At 42.3% G+C, this 5,444-nt stretch overlaps 1 long non-coding RNA gene across 1 annotated transcript; it reads right to left on the bottom strand.

The window, feature by feature from the left end:
• Positions 1 to 399: 399 nt before the first annotated feature.
• LOC143682626 (uncharacterized) lies at positions 400 to 2,823 on the bottom strand. Its single transcript, XR_013175198.1, has 4 exons — positions 2,766 to 2,823; positions 2,552 to 2,657; positions 2,192 to 2,349; positions 400 to 928 (listed from the first exon to the last, which is right to left on the bottom strand). It is a non-coding gene; the product is annotated as an uncharacterized LOC143682626 (long non-coding RNA).
• Between the last annotated feature and the right edge of the window lie 2,621 nt (positions 2,824 to 5,444).

Raw genomic sequence — 5,444 nt, forward strand, 5'->3', positions numbered from 1 at the left:
GAATCCCTCAGCCCTTGACACTTTGTCTCATTTCCCTCTTCCCCCTTTTGGTCAGAAGGTTTTCTCAATCCTTTGATGCTGAGTCTCAGCTCATTCCAGGATCTCTGTCCCACGTTGCCAGGAAGGTCCACACCCCTGGGAGTCATGTCCCACATAGACAGGGGGAGGGTGGTGAGAGAGCTAAAACTTTAAAACTCTTATAAGAAAACATAGGGTAAAAGGTTCTTGGCCTTGGATTTGGTTAAAGATTCTTATATATGACACCCAAAGTGCAAACAACAAAAATAGAGAAAACAGACTTCATCAAAATTAAAAACTATTGTTCTTCAAAGGACACCATCAAGAAATAAAAAGACAACTCACGGAATGGGAGAAAATATTTGCAAATCATATATAAGGGACTTGCATCCAGAACGTATAATTATTTCAACTCAATAATAAAAAGACAAATACCCAATTTTAAAAAACGGGTGAAAGATTTGTGTCCTAATTTGCTAGCTGCTGGAATGCAATATACCAGAAACAGAATGGCTTTTAAGAAGGGGAATTTAATAAGTTACTAGTTACAGTTCTAAGGCAGAGAAAATGTCCCAATTAAAGCAAGTCTATAAAAATGTCCAAGCTAGGCATTAAGGGAAAGATACCTCGGTTCAAGAAGGCCAATGAAGTTCAGGGTTTCTCTCTCAAGTGGAAAGGCACATGGTGAATACAGTGAGGGTTTCTCTGTCCCTTCAGTGGAAGGGCACATGGCAAACATGGTGGCATCTGCTGTGGCTTTCTCTACAGGCCTCTTGTTTCATGAAGCTCCCCGGGAGGCATTTTTCCTTCTTCAGCTTCCAAAGTCACTGACTGGTGGACTCTGTTTCTCATGGCTATGTTGTTCTGAAGCTTTCTCCAAGAGCTTCCTCTTTTATAGGATTCTGGTAACCTAATCAAGACCCACATAGAATGGGTGGAGACATGTTTCCATCTAATCAAGTTTAATACCCACAATTGATTGAGTCACATCTCCATGGAGATAACCTAATCAAGTTTCCAATCTATAGTACCGAATAGGGTTTAGAAGAAACATTTGCTTCCATGAGTTTGATTAGGACTAAAACATGGCTTTTCTAGGGTACATAAATCCTTTCAAACCAGCAGAACCTGAAAAGATATTTCTCCAAGGAAGTTATACAAATGTCCAATAAACACATTATCAGATGCTCAATATCATTAGCCATCAAAGAAATGGTAGTCAAAACCACTTTGTACTCATTAGAATGGCTAGAATAAAAAAATCAGAAAATTACAAGTGTTGGGGAGGATATGGAGAAATCAGAAACCTTATATTCTGCTGATGGGAATGTAAAATGGTGGAGTTGCTATGGAAACATTATGGCAGTTCCTCAAACAAGTAAACATAGAGTTATCGTATGACCCAGCAATTCCACTCTGAAGTACATACCCAATATAATAAAAACAATGTTCACATAAAAACTTGTATGTGTGTGTTTATAGGAGCATTATTAACAATAGCCAAAAGGCAGAAACAACCCACAGGTCCATCAACTGACAAATGGACCCAATAAACAAATATGGTATACCCACACAACGGAATATTATTCAGCCATAAAAAGGAATGATGTATTGATGCATTGCTAGAACATGGATGAACCTTGAAAACATTATGCTAAGAAAAAGAAGCTGGTCACAGAAGACCACATATTATATGATTCCATTTATATGAAATTCCCAGAACAGGAAAATCTACAGGGACAGAATGTAGATAGGAATGGCTTAGGGCTGGGGGGTGGATGGGAGTTTGGGGAGAGGACAGCGAAAAGGTGTGGGGATTCTTTTTGTGGTGGTGAAAATGTTCTACAATTGACTGTGGTGATGGTTGCATAATTCTGAGAATATACTAAAAACCCTCCAATTGTAAACTTCAAATGGGAGAATTGTATGGTATATGAATTGTATCTCAATAAAACTGTTTTAAACACACACACACATACACACAAAATAGGCAGCCAGTCAGGGGCTGTAGTTTGCTGATTCTTGGCTTAAACAGCTGCTGTGTTTATTTGCCCACAATTTGGCAGTTTGGACAGAAGTGATTAGGGATAACTGATCTCTACTCAGTAACATGGCATCACTGGAACAGCCTGACCAGGACTGAGGGACCCACTTCCAAGGTGGTCTTACTCACCAGAAGATGTGTGACCCTGTTGGGGTGCTGGCCATGCGCCTCAGTTCTTCTCCACATGGTCTCTCCATGAGGCTAGGCTGGGTTTCTCACAGACTGATGGTGCCTGGTTTCCCCCAAAGGACAACTGTGGAAAAGGCTGGTCTCCTTGAATCTTAGGCCTGGAAATGCACAGCGGCACAATAGGTCACACCCAGGCCAGATTTAAGAGGAGGGAATGAGCAGTGGCATGAATACTCAGATGCATGGTTCCCTGGGTTCACCAAGGTCACAGTCTACACAGTCTGCCCTCTATCCTCTAATGGCTCAACCCCTGCCACGTGCAAAATTTACTCAACCACTTTTAAGACTCCGAGGTCTCACCTCTTTACCGTGCCAGAATCAAGCTTGAAGTCCATAATCTTGCCATCTAAATCAGGTTCTGAATAGTTTCTCAAGTGCTGCTCCTCTCCACCTGAAGACCTGTGAACTAAAGAGACAGGTTATTTACTCCCCACATATCTTACATACAGACAGAAAAAAGAAACCTACAATAGATGCTCCCATTCAAAAAGGAAGGAAGGAATGGCAGGTGCACAGCAATCACAGGTCCATGGCAATTCTGAAATCCAGCTGGGTTCACGTTACCAAATTCCTTAATCCCAGTTCTCAGGATGGTCCACTTCTTACATTGCAATTGGCTTGCCCAGAGCCGCGGGAAGCTGCAGGCCTTCTTAAGGCTCTGGCCTGGCACTGGCACAGCATCGCTTCTGCCACATCCTATCGGTTAAAGCAGGTCATAGGGCCAGCCCAGAGTCAAGAGGAATACACAGGGTGTCAACACCCACAGCCCTGGTTCACTGGGAGCCAGAAGTGGATTGCACTTAACAGGCCTCATAGTCCAATTTTGTTGCCCTAGTCTCAAGAGACTTTCAAAAGCACAGCTCAGTCTCTGCTGCCTCTTTCAGATTGGCAGATGCCCTCAGGCAAAAGCAGAGCTCCATGCAGGCTCACCTCTTTGGTAGGGTTGTCAAATTTAGGAAATAAAAATAGAGGCCGCCCAGTTACATTTAAATTTCAGGTAAGCAACAAATAATTTCTTGGTGTAAGTATACCAGTGTAATATTTGGGACATACTCATACTAAAAAAAAAAATTTTGTTGCTTATCTGAAAATCAAATGTAACTAGGGGTCCTGTATTTTACCTGGAAACCCTAGCCTCATTGGACTCTTATATATAGCTTTTCTAGCAATTTCTAGCAATTCTAGTTGTCTTCAACAGGAGGATCAGTCCAAATTCTGAATGTCCGTTCCATACTCGGGGGAATTATGAGTCCTTAATCTAGAAGTTAGACCTCAAATTCCTAGCCTCCCTGCATCTAGAACGTGAGTTTGTAGCCTGGCTCTACCAACCCCATATCCAAGGGAAATGTCAATTCAGGAGCGCACGACAGGAAGCTTAGTGTGGGGCTTCCATTTTTTGCTGGAGAGCAGGCTGCAAACATTTCCAGGTTTGGGTGATAACAATGACAACAGTGGCAGGTTTTCAGGGATTGTAGTTGAGTTCCTCAAGCAGCATTTGGCATTGGTGCTGGAGGCAGAAGCGAATGTGCTCAAGTCAAGCTCTCAGCATCAGTGTTCAGCAGCAATAGTGACAGACATTTTCTCTGGAATGTGATTTTAGGCATCACCCCTGAAATCAGTTTCTCCAACCCTCCAAATGGTTCCTTGAGTTACCTAATAAGCTGAAATAAGGTCCCTTTCTGCTCAATCTTGTCAGAAATTATTTTGTTTGCAACTCACGGCCCTCAAAACCTATACCTGGGTTCTGGATCTTGAAGTTTCACTAAATAGCTATATCAGCTTGAGAAAGTCCCCCTCCTTCTCTGTGGCTCAGTTTCCACCTCTGTACAGTGAGGGTTTGAGCCACCTAGAAAGGTCCTTCAGGCTTTTGGAGTTGAGACCCCACAGAGCACTGACCAAAGGGCCAGAGAGGCCTTTGTCTATTGTGGTTTCCCAGTTGACGACAGCCAGGTCTTGAAGCTGCTCCTTCCTCTTCTCCCTGAGAGGCTCGGCGCCAATGCAGCACCTGCTGCCTTCACTTGGTTAGGACATTCCTGAGGATCTGGTGATTCATCAAGGGAAAAGATGGTTTCTCTATCTCTCAAAATACTAAGAACATATCTGGGTGGCTGGATTTACCCCGGAAACAAACTTCCAATTGCAGAAGCTGTCTTCTTTGATCATGGAGAGCTTGAGGAAGACGGGTGATAGCTTGTCATCATGTCGTTTGGCATTTATAGTAATTACATAATACTTACAGGTTTTTGTTTAGAAATCACCCAATAATGTATTTGTGTAGATGAAAGTGCAAAATTATATATTGTTCACAATCCCAATAGCAATATGATTTTTGTGACTTTGACAGTTTCTAAAATTCAGTTGGAAAAATTAACACATAAAAGTAGCTGGGGGTGCACAGGTGGTTCAGTGGTAGAATGCTCCCCTTCCATGAGGGAGACCAGGGTTCGATTCCTGGTCCATGCACCTTCCCCCCCAATATTGCTAGGACCACTTTGATAAAGACAAATGTATTCCCACCAGATATTAAAATATGCTACAAAATGACCATCACTAAAACAGTTTGGCTCTGGCATATGAAAAGATAGGCAGGTCAATGCCATAATATAAAGTATAGAAATAACACTAACTACCTATGAGGGAAACATTTGAGTGTTCATTAAATAATGTTGGGAAAACCAACTAGCCATTTGGAAAAAGAAAATAAACCTAAGATCGCAACCTCATTTAAAACATAAAAAATATCCAGAGATGAGCCTGGCCCTGGCATCATGAGATCAACAATGCCATCCTGACCAAAAGGGGGAAAAAAATGGAACAAATAGGGTATCAGTGGCTGAGAGATTTCAAATAGAGTCAAGAGGCTACTCTGGAGGTCACTCTTACCCAAGCTTCAGTTCGACACTGCTACCTATCTTAATTTGCCAACCCCCAACCAAAACCATTCCTGCCAATCCTAAAGAACACCTAGGGCATTATATAAGATTCTACAGAGGTTCCGTACACCAGGGTTACTCTTCAGAAAACTACAACCTCCAGATGGATCCCTGGACCAGATAAATCCTGAAATGCAGAGGGGCCAGCCTCTCCAGAACATCAGCTAGTTCCATTCCTGTATATCATATTATCAACAGCTCCTTCCAACCAAAAAAAGTTAGAATAGGTACAGCCCAAATACCCCTAAAGAGTGGGAGAA

The sequence above is a fragment of the Tamandua tetradactyla genome, chromosome 5 (assembly GCF_023851605.1).
Source record: "Tamandua tetradactyla isolate mTamTet1 chromosome 5, mTamTet1.pri, whole genome shotgun sequence".
Lineage (NCBI taxonomy): Eukaryota > Metazoa > Chordata > Mammalia > Pilosa > Myrmecophagidae > Tamandua > Tamandua tetradactyla.